At 29.4% G+C, this 20,797-nt stretch overlaps 1 protein-coding gene and 1 long non-coding RNA gene across 4 annotated transcripts in view; both read left to right on the forward strand.

The window, feature by feature from the left end:
* LOC105834039 (aspartate aminotransferase, cytoplasmic) overlaps nucleotides 1–20,797 on the forward strand; it is a 43,444-nt gene that overhangs the window by 338 nt on the left and 22,309 nt on the right. The gene's annotated exons all lie outside the window — the stretch shown is intronic.
* Nucleotides 9,376–10,838, forward strand: LOC118648914. Its single transcript, XR_004965505.1, has 2 exons — nucleotides 9,376–9,858; nucleotides 10,658–10,838. It is a non-coding gene; the product is annotated as an uncharacterized LOC118648914 (long non-coding RNA).

Below are 20,797 nucleotides of genomic sequence, written 5' to 3' on the forward strand. Positions count from 1 at the left end.
TTCCTTACAATTGTTATATTCAAGACTTATATTTAATTTATCTTTTTTTAAAAAGAATTTTATGCACATACAGGTTTATAAAGATTTTCATTTTTAGCAAGTTTTTGAAAGAGTTAGGACTTTATTGAATTAATATATTTTAATCATAAGTATAATTTTTTTTATGTATATGAGATGTTACATAAGATATTTTTATTTTCATATAATATATTTGTGGATTGTTCTCAGAGTGATTACATAATGTTTCATCTCTCTTCCCGACACACACAGTCACACACACACACACACACACACACACACACACGCGTGCGCGCGCGCGTGCACACTAAACCAAATAATTTATCAGTTCTCTTTTTTTCTCTTGTCCATGCATCGAATTTGTGTGTTTAATATTAGCAGCATCATGTTTTTGTAGTAAAATATTTATTTGTTTAATTTGTAATCAATCTATAGTCTGATGTGGGCTTAACAAAAAACCAAATTAAATATCAGCCAAAGAATAATAATAAAAAAGATGTTCTATTTCATATAAATGTTCATTTTTATAGTTGCTGTATTTTCTTCATATCATTATTTTTATAGAGAAAAAATTTAATACTCTCATTTTGTAGTGTCAACCCAGATAGCACAACGAATTCGAAAAGAATTTTTTTTGAACACCTAAATTTTAAAATGAAGTCTTTTTCTAACTCATTTCTGCATCAAAAGGATTCTTAAGAGTTCAAAAAAAGTTCTTTTGTATGTCACCAATCCTGAATCCTTTTTGTAAGGTATATAAAGTTCATTTTATGTTCTATAAGAATTTGCATTCAATTTAAAATTATTTTTTAATAGTATTCTAATGGAACTTTATCGAAATACTTTTTTGAATTTATTATGATTTCTTTTATAGTGCAAAAAGAAATAGCTTTTTGGTGTAAAAAAAAGGATAATAAAAGATTTTTTGAAATATAAGAAATGTTAATTTAAAAATATACTGCTACAAAAATAGAGAATTTGGTATATTATTATTATTATAAGTGAGAAATTCTCTTATTGTTACTATTCATGTATAAATTATGTATAAAATTTTTCAATCTTTTATTGCAGTATATTATTGAATTAACATTTCCTAATTTTATATAAAAATAATGTACTTTTTTACAATTCTTTTTACAAATTTTTTATTAAACGCGTTATTATATGTTCATTATAATAAAAAAAATATTTATTTAATTATATATCAAATTTACGACAAATAATATATATATAATAGTATAAAATATTTATACACTATTTATTTAGATAATAATAGTATTTTTGACAAATAACAAAGAGATATATATTTTTATGTTTTTTTTAATAAAATATAAAAAATGTGTTATAAAATTTTTTTGCTTTGTCAAAAAAAATGAAGACACTTATATTTGTTATACCTTTCTATAATGTTACGGCTCTTTATAAGAATTTTAATATTGACTAAATTATATAAATTCATAATAAATTTGTATGTGGTATTCTTTTTGAACTAATTTCGAACCAATCATGTGAATTCATAAGGAATTTGAATATTGAATTCTTTTTAACTTATTTTGGCTAAATTACGTGAATTCATAACCAATTTAAATATGGTACTCTTCTTGAACTCATTTCGAACAGATTACGTAAATTCTTAAAGAATTAAAAAAGGTGAATTTTTTTTAACTTAAAAGGATCATCTGTGCTATCTGAGAAATCTAAGTTGTTTTGTACAAGAATACATTTTTGGGGGTATTTTTGCGCGTATATATTTAGCACTTTTTTGACCGGTATATAGTCGAATCTTATTTGAGACCCATCTTAAGCACGATCTTGAGACGTCAATGCTGTTATTTTATTGGTTAAATAAGTCTTAAGTCGGCTCGAAGCTAGACTTAAGACAATTTTTGAACTTAAGATCGGTCTATGAATTCCGTCCTTTGTATCTTTTTTTAAAAAAAGTAACTTTGTTGTGATTTTACTCATTTTATAGTGTCAGATATCTCATTTCTTTTTATAATATATATAATATGTGATATATATTTTTATAATATATGAAGATTTTTAAGACAATTTTAAAGTCTGTATCAAATTAAAGATTAAAAATTGAGATTGAGATGTTTATGTCATTCAAGGTCAAGTCTATATTTTCATTATGTTTTCTTCTTAATATTCTACAAACTTTGACTGAAAGGTTTTTATTTTAGTAAACCTAGCACTCCCACCACCAAAAAAAAGTTTAGATATACACCATAATTTTCTGCTAATTGTCTGTTAATTTTTTTGTTTTAATCTCAAATTTTTTTTCTTCTACCCATTTGCAGGAAATTAAGAACAAAAGTGGGGGTGCCAGGTTTATGTGATACTAGCACCACTAATTAAAAAAATGCATAAACAAAAAAACAAATATCAGAATATTTTGCTTATTTTGTGCTTTAAGATACTATAAACATATATTAAAAATATTGAATGGTTATCAAAGTATTGATATTCACAAAAAAAGCCAACATCTGCTAACTCTACTTTTGAATGAGCTATAGTGCATTCGAAAAGGAAGGTGAAAAGCAAAACCATGTTTTGACTTTGGGTAAATCGGCCTTAGTTTCTGACAAAATTGCACTTAATTATGCACATTTTGGGCTGATAAAATAAGTACAATGGAAAGCCACTTCTCGGCATGAAGCGCAGTGGCCACGGGTGCTAAATGCGCCTCTATCGTTACAGATAAAAGTTGGAAAAAAAGATGTGTTGAAAAATAAGAACTTAATGCTGATTAAATCGACCTTACTGGCTAAGTTTATTGTTTAAAATTGTAACGACGTTTCGACTCTTATTTTGAATCCTTTTCAAGTTTAAAATTAGTTCGGATCTTACAACATTATTAATTGGTAAATCTTAGCTTACGACTATTTGGATAAATATTGAAATCAGATGCATATATCATAAGAGTATTGAATTACAAATAATCCACTAAAGTAAAAAAATAAGTTTATTTTATATTTAAGACATAAAAATTACTTATTTACTGCAGAAAAGCGTGATCCGTACCATTATGCGACCAAAATGTTACTGAAGCAGCGCGTGTATTTGTTACGGCATTTGTTTTAACAAAACGAAAGAACAAATGAACACTGACTTCAGTTGACTGCGACGCTTTGGGAGCGTCAAACGTCGAGAATCAAAACATTTGCTTTTAAAAAACTTTTACTTTAGTGGATTATTTGTGATTCGATACTCTTATAATATATGCATCTGATTACAACATTTATCCAAATAGTCGTAATCCAAGATTTACCAATTAATAATGTTGTGAGATCCGAACTAATTTTAAACTTGAAAAGGACTCAAAATAAGAGTCAAAACGTCGTTACGATTTTAAACAATAAAATTGGCCAGTCAAGTCGATTTAATCAACATTAAGATTTAATTTATTTACTGGCGACGTACAATCTCTGTGAAAAATAAAAAAATGAATAAAAACAATCAATCTTTTATTTTGCTATAAAATTGTAAAAAATGTTTTTTTTTATACAGAATATATTATTAAAATAAAATTAAAGTATTTTTGTCTTCAAGCGACGCTTGCCACTCTGTTATTCTGTTGTGTTCACACACAGGAACGTTGTATCAATCTTAAGATTGATACAACATATAAATTTCTGCTGTGTAGAAATTTCTACAGCGAGTGCCCGTTTGAATGAAATGTAAATGTGTAGGGTTTAAGCGGCGATTTTTTATAAAAATAATTGTAATAGTGGTGTCGGCACCGGCTGACAGATTTCGCGACGTCGGCATTGACTCAGAAATCTTGCGGTATCTTAGATCAGGCGATAAAGACGCGGAGTCGCCGTAAATAATCGCGATTTACCCTTTGAAGAGATACAAAAACAGTGTTTTGTAGGAGAAAATTTTATTGTAAAAATTACCATTGTAAATACCCAGTGAACACAGTAATATAGCAGCAGTGTAACAGCAATGTAACCGAATATAACAGGTTACGTTACTCTGAAATTACACGTAACTTACATGTAAGTTACAATTTCCGACTCAACAATATAACATGTTATAATTACATGTTATTTAACCGTTACACAACAGTTACAAAGAAAAATAAAATAAAAATTTTATTTTTAAAAAATTATTTTTATCAACAGCACATACTACATTTAGAATAAATTTTTATTAATTAATTAAATTTAAATTATGTAATCTTTTATTTTATTCTTACTTGCCGCTGCTAGGTTTGAACCCGGGACCTTAGGATTACGAACCTTGTACTCTACCTGCTACGCCAATTTGACTCATCGATATGGGTACTTGTTATTGTCTACATATACCTATATGTAAACTGACGCGACTATATTATTTTTTATAAAAGCAATTAAATTTTGCAAAACATATTAAAAATAAATAGCATTAATTTATTTACTTATTAATTTCATTGTTAAATTTATCTTTTTCCATAACCTTAATAATTGGATGGAAATTGCGATCTATTTAGCACTAATCTTTGAAGCGTTCAAATGATTAATTAGATGGTTAACTATATAGATTATAATTCTAAGAAAAATTGAATAGTATACATTTATTATTATGTTTTTGTTCAGCATATGATGAATTTAGATTTTGTGCATTTTTTGTGCGCAGTAATTGTAGACAAACCGTTATTTTTGAAAACATTATCTTTATAATAATTTTTTTTATTATTAAATAGATCTGTCATTCAGGATGTTATAATGTTTGATTTCTGAGTCAACTACGACGCATCGTTCCGTAATAACATTGATACGAACGTGTTATGTTACGATTATACAATTTTTGTTGAATGACTGTAACGCCAAAACGATGTATAACAGCTAGATCACTTGCGTATAACAAATATTACGTAACAGGTTATTTCCATGTCACATAGCATCTACATATCACAAGAATAACAATGTTAAATTACATGTAACTTTCATGTTATATTGCTGCTATAAAATGTGTTCACTGGGTAGCAAGCGCGGACCATAAAAATTTTTACTATGTTTGTATTAAATTATAGTTTTTTCACTATTTATGCATTTATGGTATAATTCTCTAGAATTTCTTCTTATAGTCCATGGGTACTATTATACAGAATAATTTTTACTACAAAATTTTCTCCGGTATCTAAACGAATACATACACAAACGTTAGGTTAGGGTTAGGTTAGGTTAGGTTAGGTTAGGTTGGGGTATAAATGTACCCCATTTTTACTTTATATTCGTACTGCTCGGAATAGTGGAGTACCTTTAGACTTTGACTGCGGAAAAATTCAATACAGAGTAAACTCAACAGGAATCTCTTCTTCAATATTATCCGATCAAATATATCCGAAATATTAAAAAAATTATTTACCTCTTTAAATAGTGAGCTCTTTTTTTTTTATTTAACAAATTGCAAAATTGTTTTTGGCAAATAACTTTTTAATTAAACATTTTTTTAAATTAATGCCGCAATTAAATCAAAAGAACAGGAAATTTCACATAAAAAATGTTCATAAAGTTTTTTTCCGAAACCATCATTAAAAGAGCTAGAATTTTTTTAGAACCTTGCCATTTTGTTAGTGACCTAGAGGTCCTAGAGTAACGGCAAGTGCGGAGCGTCCGCGCGAACCCGTGCCCTCGGCACAAATACGTCCCTAGTATCCATCTAACAAAAAAAAATATTTTAAAAAATTGATTTTAATAAAACATACTTCAAACTAGAAGTTTAATGTAATTTTAATGCAAAAATAACATTTTAAATATTATGAATCGAAACATAACGTTTTATTATATGAAAGTCTCGACTTGATCCAGTATTTTGCTTGCCATTTTTATAAATTTATTCAAATTACTTTAAAACTATAAGATGTTATTTTTGATATGATACTTTATGAACTCTGTAGGTTAAAAAAAAATACAAAAATTTATTTTACAAAATACAAGATTTTAAAAGTTCGTAATTAAAAAAAAATCGTGTTTCATAAGTTCTTTAACTTGGAATATTCAAGACTAAGATAAATCATAAAATACTTTTATAGGTATGTTTTCTAAAGTTTAGAATGTGTACTTTATGATGGCACTATAATATTTCAATAAAAATAAAAATTAGTTGGTTATATACATTAATAATGGATAAACAATTTTTTTCACTCAGTACAAAGACAAAATAAGCGTTATTTTAAACATCTATAATTAATAAAATAAAGTTTTTTTGCAATTTAAAGGCATAGAAATTGTTAATAGAGGTCTACTTTTGTAAAATATAGCTTAATTAGATTTTTTTTCTTAATCATAACACATTTAAATAAACACAAAAATTTTATAAATATTACATGAAAATCAATTTTTGGCAACGTAATACATGATTTTTATGTAATTTTTGCCGTATAATCAAATGCTATTAGTTTTTTTGTAATTTAAGTTGATTTTTGTAATTTGTTTAAACAAATTGTTTAAACAAATTTTGTTATAAACAAAGTTTTTTATGCTTAGAATGTTCTTTTGACTCAAAGTAAAGTTCCAATAGTTACTTTTCCGATCCTATAAATGTTTATAAATGTTGCGCTGATCTAGCCATGGGCAATAATGGGTACAAACAGATAATTGTTTATAACATTACTATAGCAAAATAAGACATTTTTGGCAACGTAATGCATTATTTCCATCTAATTTTTGCCGTACAATCAAATGGAGCTATTGGTTTTTCTTAAAAAATCGATTTTTATCATTTGTTTAATAACTTGTATAACAAATTTTGTTACAAACAAATAAAAAAATTTGTTACGCCTAAAATGTTTTTTTGACTTAAAGTGAAGGTTCCAATAGTTACTTTTCCGATCTTATAAATGTTTATAAATGTGTATAAAGAATTATACAGTATGTGTTTGTTGTTATATTTATTTAAATTAAGAGACACGGTAGTGGCTCGCATCAAGTGAACGCGCAGCGCGAGTCCGACCGTGCTCTTTACGGGAGTACGCGACTTGCTAGCACCCGAGATTATCAGATCTCAGAAACGACTAAACAGATCGAGTTCTAACTAAGCTCAATCGAAAGCTTGGGGTCGATTTATATAAGAAAACTATTTTTATTTTTTTCTCCACGTACTCTATGAGAAGAGATATCACGACGCAAAATCCAAATGTCAAAATTTTCATGTAAGAAACATCGTTATTGTCAATATCAACCTCTCAGATCAGAAAATGTCATTTTTACACTTTTGATACAAAAGGCGCTTGTGTGCTATGAACGCGCCCCAGGTTATTTAGGAACCTGTCATACCGACGAAATATAGTGGCATGATGGCATGAGCAGCGGTCATATTCGCATGCTTCTTGGGTAACGTTTCGTTTCACGCATAATATTTAACGTTAATAATCATGTGCGTAATAAAACAAAACGCAGTCATTTGCATCGTCACTACGGCGTTTGCATCATGTGTAATGGGTTATAAGTTACAAAAAAGCAATGGTCTAGAGGTAAAAGATATTTATATATTATTCTTAGAAAAAGTTGATAATAAATAATATACATTTAGTAAAGTATATATTCTTTATTTAATATAAATATTAATTTTTATAAATATCTCAGATAGCACAAAATATTATCATAAATATTTATAAAGATTTTACAATTTTATTTAAAAAAAATATTTTTTAAAGATTGTATAATTATTTTCATAAATAATTTAGAAATGATACAAAAATTATTATCAACAATATATAAAATATTTTTAAAATGTAATACTGAAAAATATTTATGGTATATGAACTTAAAATATTTTTTATATTTGATAATAATGGTATAAATATTTATTTTAAATATTTTCATAAATATTTTTATTACAATTTTTTTTATACCTGACAAACTTGGACATAAAAATATATACAAAATATTTATCATAAATATTTTTCCTTATAAATATTTTATAAATATTTTATAAATATTTTGTGCTATCTGAGATGTTCAGCAATGTAATAATATAATTTAAATTTTAAATTTAATGAGAAATTTCGAAGCGAGTTTCTTAATTTATTGATTGATTTTTGTGTTATGTGTAAATGTTTAATCTTATATTTGTGGATTTAGCAAAGTATATATTCTTAATTCATTATAAATATAAATTTTTATAAATATTATTTTAAAAATTGAGAAATTTTGAAGCGAGTTTCTTAATTCATTGATTGATTATTTGTATTATGTGTAAATGTTCTTTTTACATAATAAAGTTGTATTTGTGCATAATGCAATTCATTAATCAATGATTAAAATATTCGCTTTAATGAATCTTATGTTACATCATAGATTAAATTTGATGAAAAATATTTTATCTTGGTTTTATTTGATACATAGATTTATAGATAAATGTGATATGTATGTATTTAGATTGAATCAAAAGTGACTTTTTACTTAAAAAAGCTCACACATATATTACTTAGGTTGAATTAGTTTAAATTTTATAAAAAGTATTATCTTGGATTTATTTGATACATAAATAAATGATTTTTTCTATTTAAAGGTATATATCATTTAAATTAAATTTGATTAAGTTTTATCTTGGATTTGTGATTTTTTCCTTAGAATAAAATATGACTTGGTCTATGTTACATCAAATAACGTTTTAGTGACCAAACATAATTATCCTTTAAAAAAAAAAGATAAAATGGACTCTAAGTGTGTGGGCTTCTTTAAGGAAAGACACAAATTCAAGATAATCATTTTGATCAAATTCAACTTAAGCCGGATTCCAAAACATGTTTTAAAGGAAAATTTTATTAAAAAGTTTATAGTATTATATCCATTACATAAACTTTAGCTTCTTAGTAAAATTTTTCTCAAAGAGAAGGTTTTAGAATGTAACCCTTTAAGTGGTCTATAAACCTAAATAGCTTATAAAAAAATACAAAATGCGTGATATCCAAACAAAATTACCTTTTTAAAAAAGGTAAAAAAGGCGTGTGTGGTTAAATCGAAAGTATTATCTTGGATTTTGTTATACATTACTTAGGTTGAACCATCCAATTTGACACATTTAGTATATATTACTTAGGTTGAATCATCCAATAATTTTTTTCCTTAAAGGAGTTATACATTAAGTAATGTATAACAAAATCCAAGATAATACTTTCGATTTAAATTCGACCTAAGTAATATTTTCTTTTAAAGAGAAAATCACAAATCCAAAATAAAACTTTTGATCAATCTTAACCTAAGTGGTATATACTTTTGGATGGTTCAACCTAAATAATATATACTAAGTGTGTCAAATTCAACCTAAGTAATATATATTAAGTGTGTCAAATTTACCTAAGTATTATATATTCTTGAAATTTTTTAAGTTTATACTCACACATACAAATTACTTTTCTACAAAAATAGTGATATCTAAATATTTTGCGCCAGTTATAAGAACAAATATTTTTATAGAAACTAAAACATTATTACTATTCTTTAAGGGGGGTAATGGCGGACGTTGATGAATGGTCAGGAGGAGTGCTCTTGTTAGTTTGTAATAGAAAAGTGAAAAAGATGTGAAAGAAGAAGTGAGAGTGAGTGGAGGAGGACAAGGAGGTGGAATAATTGCTCGGACATTGAAGGGAAGTGCAGGGTAGATGGTGGAGAGAGACAGAAGAGGTGTTTGAATATCGAAGCAGGTGACCAGTGGATGAGATAGCGGTTTTTGGAGATGGGGACAGTGCGCAGGAGCGGACGGATGCGGAAGCTGAGCGGACAAACGACGTGAGAGATGGAGAGTGGCGCTGGAGGAGGAGAGAGTGTGCAGAGGAGTCAACAGATGGCGTGGCAGGAGGCAAGAAGGCATGATGATCGATAATTCGAGCCATCGATGTACGAGGTAAGAGGCCGTGATTAGTGGAGAGAATGATGTATGGAAAAGATTGGTGGAATGGAAAGAAGGAGGTAGGAGATTGGGCGATACAGATAAGAGGTGGATAGTAAGAGATGTGAACGGTGGTAGCGGATTTGGGAACGCTTGCGTTTTCAAACACGTGGTCCGCCAAGAAAGTGTGACGTAGCAGAGAGAAATGAAAGTGAGAGAGAGAGAGAGAGAGAGAGAGAGAGAGAGAGAGAGAGAGAGAGAGAAGAGTGGTTAATGAGAAAAAGAAATACGAAGGATGGAAGAGATAATCAAGGAGTTAAGGGAGATAAGAAGAGGAATGGAGGAGCTGGTGGAAATTTTGGAGGAGATGGGAGGTGGAAGGAGAGAAGAAGAAGGAGGGAGGAGCTGTTAGGAGAAGAGAAGAGGAGTAAGAAAGGCAACAGAAGGGAGATGGAGAGAGAAGAGAGGCACAAGGTAGAGTGGAAGAGAAAGAGGGCCAGTGAGCACACCAAGCACGGAAGGGGGTAACAGGGGGGACAAGCGAGGAGCGGAACGGTAAAGACAGGTGACGGAAGGACAGAGGACGGCACGGAGGATGGCGAAGATGGATGATGATCAGAAGAGGAGAGAGAGATAGCGGTGGATAACGAAATGGAAGGAGAGGGGATCGGGGAGAGAGCCGGTGGCGGAATTAAGGAGGATAGAGAGCAAGAGAGTGGAAAGAATGGACATGAGATGATAGGGAGAGTAGAGGGGAGATGACATGGTTAGACTATGTATGAAATATGCCTGATTGTGTGATTTTATATGTAAGCAGGTGACGAAGGACGGAAGGTGGAAGGAAGGAAGGAGAGAAGAAAGCGACGGAAGGACGAGAGCAAGAGAAAGGTGGAATGAGGGAAAGATAAGAAAAGACGATGAAGGAAGTGGAAGAAGAACGGAAGGAGAAAGAGAAGAACGGGAAAGAAGGAAAGAAAGAGGAGAGGGGAAAATTTGGGAGAGGAGGGAAAGGGCTTTCTGGGGATTAGAGGGGTCGAGAAGGGGAGGAAAAGGGTCACAAAATGACCAGGGCGCGTAGGGGGTTATTGAATGATGTTTTGTTAAATGAGATGTATGATATAAGTTGAGTCTGCAAACCCTGAGGGGACGCAGTAAATAAATACAAAAAAAATTACCATTTTTTAGCCAATTTTTATAATACAAAACAATTTTTTAGATTTAACATTATAAAATAAAAGTATTGCGTTTATATATATATATATATATATATATATATATATATATCATTACTTTTGTAGAGAAAAAAACGCAATACTTTTATTTTATAATGTTAAATCTAAAAAATTGTTTTGTATTATAAAAATTGGCTAAAAAATAGTAATTTTTTTTGTATGTATTTATTTATATATATACATATATATATATACATATGTATACATATATATATATATATACATATGTATACATATATATATATGTATATATATATATAGAAAGTAATGATATATATAGCAGAGATATAGAGTATTCTATATATATATATATAGAAAATGTGCCAACTATAAAGTAAATGTTTATATGAACTAGAACATCTACTTTATTATTCTTTGGCTAGCTTTATAGTTTGATTTTTTATTAAGCGTAATAATAACTTTTACAAATACTTATTTGTACAAATATTACAAATAAATATTTTAATACAAATGAATATTTTACTACAAAAACTTGGCGCTGTTAAACCGAATAATTTGCTTTAATACAAAATCGCTTTTTTACAATTAAACTTATATACTAAAATAATAATGATATAAAATTACAATTTTTTGCAATTGAAATCGTAATGGCGTTATATACGTATAATATTATACACGCACGTGAGAGAGAGAGAGAGAGAGAGAGAGAGAGAGAGAGAGAGAGAGAGAGAGAGAGAGAGAGAGAGATATTTATTATGCCCAAGCATAAGCTAAAGGGCAAAGAATAAGTTACATGGAGTAAAGAAAAAATATCAAGAACAAAAGTTAGGTAAAACGCAGAATAATAAACGCAACATAAGAATACAAGGTAGGTTAACTTAATCTAATCTAACCTAACTAAAACTAATGTAAACTAAAACTAAAACTATATAACGCAAAGAAGGACGAGTCAAAGCAAGACTAAGAATTAAGAGTAAGCAAAAAGTATAAGAAAAGAAGTAAAATTAAGTACAAATAAGTTTAGAAATATAAGTAAAAATAAAAATAAAATAAAAAATAAAAATGAAAATAAAAATCACGGTGAACAGGCGTGAACAGGCGTGCTTCGATGGTGAAGCAGAGATCATGCTAACTCCGATACTAGAAGAAATGATCGCAGGAGAGTCTTGAAAGATGCAAGTGAGGGAGCGGAAACAATGTTGTCTGGAAGAGAATGACAGAAATAAATCGCCGATAAATGAAAGGAATTACGATATGAAGTAGTTCTATGATTAGGAATATGAAAAATATGTGATGATGTCATTGTGCGATTAGATCTTCTTAATGAAGGATCAAGAGGAATGAAGAGTTCACTGAGATATGAGGGGGACTGATGATTGAGAATGCGGTAGATTAGGCAACCAAGGAAGAACAGCCTCCTATTTTCGACGGAAAGCCACACAAGTCGACGTCTAAATGGTGTGATATGTTCATCTCGCCTCAAACTAAAGATGAATCTAATGCAACAATTCACAAGAGAGAGAGAGAGAGGGGGGAGGGGGAGAGAGAGGGGGAGAGGGAGAGAGGGAGACAGGGGAGAGAGAGAGAGAGAGAGAGAGAGAGAGAGAGAGAGAGAGAACGTACGCACGCATAGGAGATTAAGATATTAAAATTTTTTATAAACGCTTTCTTATAAACGAAGTTATATACTAAACACACACGCGCACACACACTCAGATGCACGCATAAAAGAAAAAGAAAGAGTTATTAAATTATTTGGTTTAACGGCACCTAGTTTTTGTAGTAAAATATTTATTTGTAATATTTGTATAAATAAGTATTTGTAAAAGTTATTATTACGCTTAATGAAAAATCAAACTATAAATGTTAGCCAAAGAATAATAAAGTAGATGTTCTAGTTCGTATAAACATCTACTTTATAGTTGGCGCATTTTTTATATTCATCATTACTTTTGTAGAGAAAAAAACAATACTTTCATTTTATAGTGTTAAATCTAAAAAATTGTTTTGTATTATAAAAACTGGCTAAAGAATAGTAATAATGTTTTAGTTCCTATAAAAATATTTGTTCTTATAATTAACGCAAAATATTTAGATATCACTATTTTTTTATAGAAGTTAATTTGTGTGCGTGAGGTTAAATTTGACACACTTAATATATATTACTTAGGTTGAATTTGACACACTTATATATATTACTTAGGTTTAACCATTCAAAAGTATATACAACTTAAGTTGAGATTGATCAAAAGTTTTATCTTAAATTTGTGATTTCTTCAAAGAAAATATCACTTAGGTTGAATTTAAATCAAAAGTATTATCTTGGATTTTGTTATATATTACTTAGGTTGAATTTGACACATTTAGTATATTATAATTACTTTATACGATTACGAAAAATATTTTACAATTTAATTCTAAGAAAACATGATTATCATGCTTGCAACCGCTATTCTGCGTCCGCCATTTTAAATTTTGAAAAAATAATATTAAATTTGTTTTTAGCGATTCCAAAAACATAAAATACATATTTTCAGTGCTGAATTTTAATAACTTCTCGGGATATGGAAATATTTATGTAAAATTATGTAAAAAGACTTTAAAAATTTGTCCACAATTTTTAAAAAGCGTACATTTTTAAGAGGTAAACTTTGATTCTAATCAATTAGAAGATAATCCAAAAGGTTTTGTTTAAATTTATGCTATATTGAATTATTTCAGTTTTTTGTTTTCTGTCTAAAAGCATTCCACTAGAAGTTAATAACGTTTCGACGCCAGCTAGTGTCTCTCTCGATTCTTAAGATTTTAAATTGATTTATGGTCAGTGGTCCCGAGTTGATCCTTTCATTCTCTAAATTAGGAGCTAAAATCAAATTCGCGTTGGACAACAAAATTACCTCGGTCATTCTAGGGTTAAGGGGATCCTGGAGTGACAGAGTTACCGATATTTTTTTACTAATTTGGATTTTCAAATTGGAATAACAAAATGCAAAACCCTTTTATACGATTAAAGTACGCACAAAAATGAAGGGGGCGATATACGATTTGTTGTGATAAATTAAAAAAAAAAGTTATTTATTAGTCACTTGATGACAATATTTGCTTTATACGAAAAATCTACAATTTCTATGTATAAAATGGTCCTTTTGCGCCTTAGAAAAAATTTTCAGGGACAATATTATGCAATTAGAAGTAAGATTAGAAGTCTAGAAAAAATAGCATTCCGCAAATTAAAAAATAAAAAAACGATGAAAAAAATTTAGGTTATATACGCGTAAAACGTCGATGAATAGAGCAATATGAAAAAAATTTTTTTTGTTTTCAATATAAAATCCAATTCATAGATTGATATTAATATGTATACTTTAATGTTGGAAAAGAATTTCTAAATCTATAAAATAATATGAAATCTCATTAATGATGTGCACGAATGACTCTACCCAGGGGGTCTATTACAGTTCTTAGGTGAAATCACTCACTGTGAAAATGTGAAAAGTGAGCTACAGTGATTGGTGTATATCGTTAGTTCTAAAAGTATACACCAATCAGTGGAGACAGTGCTGGAAATGTGAAAAGTGAGTGAACTCACCTAAGAACCGTAATAGACCCCTAGATAACCAAGCGTGATTAGCATTTTGAGTAAACTAATGCATTGCATGTGTTGTGATAAATTTGCTATACATTTGTTGACATCGAAATAAAACATATTATGAAAATTCAGTAACATGATTACTTATATATGCAATCGGTTGAAAATATTATTAAAAAGGAAACAATAGTGATTATATTGTTTGCGATATAACAGCAATATGGCAACAACAAATGATTGATAACAAATAGGTGCTGACATGTTGCTATCAATTTGCTGTTGAAAATAGAATTCATACGAGCAACCTAGCAGACATAATACTGTCTCACCTTCCGAGTTCGTCTAAATTAGTTGCTACAACGATTATTGGCAACATGACTGCAACATTAAGACATTTGGCTATCTACGTACAGAAATCTCATTAATGATGTGCACGAATGACTCTACATTATCGACCTTAATTAAATTTCAAAGGCATTCCAGGATCCCCTTAATACTAAACCTAAATTACATAAGAAAACTAGGAATAAACAATTTTTTAAGTCGACAAACTGGCAATTCTTTAGTAAAGTTTCAGCTCACAATTTTTCAACCATGGGATTCTTTTTAAGTGTGAATTATAAATGTATTAATCGCGTGACAACAACCGTTGACAAGTTCAAGACAGTGAATTCATAAACACTGGAATATAAAAGAATATGCACGTATAGGATGAATATAATATACAATGAATTTGTATGGACTTACATGTCTCATTGTCAGTCAAAAACAAATAAATTATATCCTAGTCAGATTGATTTAAATGGAGACGTCACAGATACAATTCAATTTTTCAACGGGTATGTGCAAGAGTCACAAAAAGACTAAATATATTTTTGTCCCAAAAACAATACAAATGACAAAAGTAAACATTAAGGCCTTTATTACTTGGTTATTATAAATAACCTTAAAATAAAAATATTATAAATAACATTTAAATTTTTAGTGTCTTTCATTAGATTAATGGTATTTGGATTCTTTTTTATAAAAAAAAACATTACCGCAATCTCCTTTTTTCTTTTATTCTTTACACAATGTAAGATACGAGGTGATCGTCAATCAAACTCATGATTCCCTATCAACCGGTGTTTGTTGACAATTGAATCACCATTTTCATGTTTCTTTATATCATTCTTATGTTCTTTTAAACGCGATTTTAGATGATGTTTTGTTTGCTCAATGTAGGAAACGTATATGATACATTTTATGCCATATACCACCATCTCAGTTCTCTTTACACAATCCGTTCTACCTTTACCATTTTTAATGATACTATTAAGTTTTTTTGGCAAACACAGTGTTAAACAATTTGTTAAAGTATTGACTGATAGCATCACTAATGCCTTTAATATACGACAAAGATATACATTTTTTAACAGCAAAATTTATGTTTCCAGTTGTCATATTATTAATTTCTTCCAAAGAAACTTGTAGAGTTGCCAGCAGTAAAGAAATAATAATAGAATTCTTGATAATATCTAATCTGACAATAATTTATTAATAAGAAGAAACTCGCAACGTTTCGGCCAGGCACTTTCTGGTCTTTTTTATTTTAAAAGGGCCAGAAAGTGTTTAGCCGAAACGTTATGAGTTTCTTCTTATTAGTAAATTCCCAGCTATCAAAGTGACGCAAAAACTTTGCGCGAAGTTTGCCGCAAATCCGTGCAAACCTTTGCAGCTAAATTACGACAAAGTATGTCCGCATTAAGCTTAGCTTTTGCTGGCAAGACTTGTCGTAAATAGTATGACGCATATTTTATGCAAATAGCCTTGACAGCAAAAACTAAGCTGTTTACGGACACACCTTGTCGCAATTTTGTTGCAAAAGTGTGCTCGGCAAGTTTTATTTTGTTCTTGCTACTAATTTGCCGTTATTCTGTGCTTAACAAGATTTCCTGTTCCTGCCACAAATTTATTGTCATGTCGTGTGGCAAGATTTGCTCTGTTATTTGCTTAAATTTTGCATTTTATCGTGTCGCAGCAAACCTTGTAATTTCTCTACGTAATATTTATGTACAAGTCTTTCTCTGTTATTTGCAGCATCGTGTGATGAAAATTTTTGCTGTAAATTTACTTGAAACTTTTAGAAGACAAAGCAACAGACAATTACTTGTCATAAAGTTGTTGTCAAAATTGAAACAATCCTTGCCGTAAAGCTTTCACGATATGTGATTTTAACAGGCCTGGCTAGCTGGGTAATAAAACCGCCCTGTCAACTAGATTTATTATAGTGTTTGTCTTGTAACGTAACGAGTGGGAATGGAAATTTATATATTGGCCTGAAAATGTAGGTTTGCGATACGAATCCATTACTAGTTTGTTGTTTCTTCTAATAGTATCTAAAAAATCAATCCAAAGTATCTAAAAAATCAATACAGTCCTTTTCTTCTGTTTTGTGTGTAAACTTAAGACATGGATGGTAGCTATTAAAAGTAGACAATACATTATTAATTTCATTTCCTGGCAAAATAGTGATAATATCGTCAATGTATCTGTAAAAGAATGAAATGTTAATGGGTTCCTTCCATTAAGATAGATGAAATGCCACTAGTCTCGAAATTGGAAAATAATGTATTTAAAATGTATTAGTGATGCTAAAAAAATTTTTTTGTGATATTGATTAGCCTCCCTTTATTCTTCCCCCTTTTCACACTTCCCAAAAATCAGTTTTTTAAAATTTTTTTTCTCAAAAACTTTAAATTAAATTCTGAACAAAATTTTTTTGCATGGGGTATAACTCCCACATAGAAATAAAACCTCCAGTAGACGTCTAATGGACGTCTGCCATAGAAGTTTAAACTTCCAGTAGACGTCCAATACAGAGCCATTAGAAATCCACAGTTCCGCATTGTGGACGTCCATTAGATCTCTATTAGAGGTCTTAAAAGAGGTCTATTAGACGTTATGTAGATCATTAATAGAGGCTTCACGGAGCCTCGATGGATGACTGACGGATGTTTCGTGGATCATTAATAGAGGTTTCATAGAGATAGATGATTGACAAAATAAAAATTTTAAAAAAATTTATTTTTTTTTTAATTATTTTTATCAACAGTACATACTAAATTTAGGACAAATTTTTATTAATTAATTAAATTTAAATTATATTATTTTATTTTATTCTTATTTGCTTCTGGTAGGTTTTGAACCCGGGACCTTAGGATTACAAACCTTGTACTCTATCTGCTATGCCAATTTGACTCATCGATATGCCCAGACAACATGCATGTCTAAAAGACATCTTTAAGACGTCTTAAAAGAGACGTCTTTGAGACTTTATTAAAAGACGTCTTTATGACGTCTTAAAATCGTCTTATTTTAGACGTCTCTCTTAAGACGTCTAAAATACGTCTTTTTAAGACATATTCTTTGAGACGCCATTTAGACGTCTTTACGACGTCTGAGAAAGACGTTTTTAAGACGTCGAATGACGCACATAACCAAATCTGCCGTGTGATGCGATCAAGTCGATCGACGTGCTTATCCCGTATCAATTTTTGAACTCTTGCACGTATCGCGTGTGTGTTGGGACGTTTTGTCCCGGTTTGCTGTGTAACGCAGCCGAGTGTGGATACGTTAATACAACACAACTTTTTAACTCTCGTACGTATCGCGTGTGTAGGCTGTTATTGGAAATAATTAACCTTTTTGACAACATTTCTGACAACAGTTTTTGACAATTAATAAACCGGACGATAATAGTGTTGCGCTTAAGTTGCTGTAAAATATGTGACTGAATCCAGTATCTCTGTAAAATTCTGTAATTTCCAATCACGAAAACATGAAATAAAATTCAAATATATAATATAAAATTTTTTATTTATAAAAAAACTTATCTTAATAATAAAATAAAAATAATGAAATATAAATATAAAGTATTTTGTTTAAAATAATAAAAAATAAAAAATAATAAACCTAGCTTTTGGAATCCTTGGTGGAAAAATTTTCTACAAAATTCTAAAAAACTACAAAAATTTACAAAAGTGTGTTTCAAATTTAGCATTTTTCTGTAAAAAACTACAAAAAAATGCCAGAATTGGAATACTTTTGTAAATTTTTGTAGTTTTTTAGAATTTTGTAGAAATTTTTTTGCCAGGGATGTCTAAAATAATTTTTATATAAGACGTCTCAAAAACGTCATAAATAAAAAAAATTAGACGTCTTTTAGACGTCTTAAAAACGTCTTAAATCGGGTCATAAGACGTCTTAAAGTCGTCTAAAAGACGTCTTTCTGATAGTTTTATAAGACGTCTTATAGAAATATAAGACGTCTTTTAGACGTCTTTAAGACGTCATAATGTTCTCTGGGTGGGTACTTGTTATTGCCTACATATACCTATATGTTATAAACTGACGCCATTATATTATTTTTTATAAAAGCAATTAAATTTTGCAAAACATTAAAAATAAATAGCATTAATTTATTTACTTATTAATTTCATTGTTAAATTTATCTTTTTCCATAACCTTAATAATTTGATGGAAATTGCGATCTATTTAGCATTAATACTTTGAAGGGTTCAAATGGTTAATTAGATGGTTTTAACTATATAGATCATATATTCTAAGAAAAATTGAACAGTACATTTATTATTCTGTTTTTGTTCAGTGCATGATAAATTTAGATTTTGTGCATTTTTTTTGTGCGCAGTAATTGTAGACAAATCGTTATTTTTGAAAACATTATCTTTATGATAATTTTTTTTAATATCAAATCGATCTCTCATTCAGGATGTTATAGTGTTGTCTGATTTCTGAGTTAACTACAACACGCATGGACGGCTCAAAAATCGGACAGCATTGTGATATCTTTTATGAGACATTAAGCTGATATCATTTAGCTGTGATATCATAAGGATAACATTTTCAAGAAACTTAAATGACTCTTCCATGAGATATCTCAAAGACCTCTCTTAGTAAACGTCTCTAATAAATGTTACCATTTGGACATTATTTCCACGATATTTAAATGTTTTCTTAAAAAAGTTCTCTTAAAGTTTTCATTCTGACAAGCGTGTTGTCTGGGTAACTTCTACCATGAAAATAAATGTTCCATACAGCTATGGAAGTTTAATGGATACCTAATGGATGTCTATCTAACTTCCACCATGGAAGTAAATGTTCCATAGAGCTATGGAAGTTTAATGGATCTTTAATGGACGTCTGTCTAACTTCCATCATGGAAATAATGTTCCATAGAGCTATGGAAGTTTAGTGGATCCCTAATAGACGTCCATCTAACTTCCACCATGGAAGAAAACATCCAATGGAGCTATGGATGTTTAATAGATCCCTAATGGATGTCTATCTAACTTCCACCATGGAGGTAAACCTCCAATGGAGCCATGAACGTTTACTGGATCTTTAATGGACGTCTATCTAACTTCCGCCATGGAGGTAAACCTTCAATGGAGTCATGGAAGTTTACTGGATTCCTAATGGACGTCTATCTAACTTCCGCCATGGAGGTAAACCTCCAATGGAGCTAAGGAAGTTTACTAGACCTTTAATGGACGTCCATCTGACTTCCACCATGGACATAGACGTCCCATGGATCTATGGAGATTTAATGGACGTCCATTGGATATCCACTGGATGCCAATTTCTGTGTGGGCTAATAGTTTTTCCGTGAATTTTGGTTATATTCTGGGATCACCAACTCTAACTTAAAAAAATGTTTTTAAATTTTAAAACGCTGTAACTTCTAAATGCAGTTCGTTGTAGGCACGAATCTACATGCAAAATGCGTGTCTTAGAAATGCTCATTTATCATTTTTTTTTTAATTTTTTAGATTTTTAAAAATGGTGAGTTAAGTTCAAACTTGCAAAAAACCACTTTTTTGGTACTTTTTCGCTATTTTAACATTATGAGAATTCTTTTAATTTTATTATTTGTACAGAAAATTATGAAAATTATTTCAATATACTACGTTTTTCTTAAATTTTTAAAATTTTTTGGAATTGTGTATTCTAATCTAAAAATGGAAAGAATATTTTTAATTATTTTTTCATATTTTTGACCTTGAAAATATTTTCTTTTTCTACTATTTGCACTTAAAATTGTATGTTTTAATTTATTGCGTTTTCTCAAATTTTTTCAAATTTTTTGGAATTATTTTCCTAACTTAAAAAT

The sequence above is a fragment of the Monomorium pharaonis genome, chromosome 1 (genome assembly GCF_013373865.1).
Source record: "Monomorium pharaonis isolate MP-MQ-018 chromosome 1, ASM1337386v2, whole genome shotgun sequence".
Lineage (NCBI taxonomy): Eukaryota > Metazoa > Arthropoda > Insecta > Hymenoptera > Formicidae > Monomorium > Monomorium pharaonis.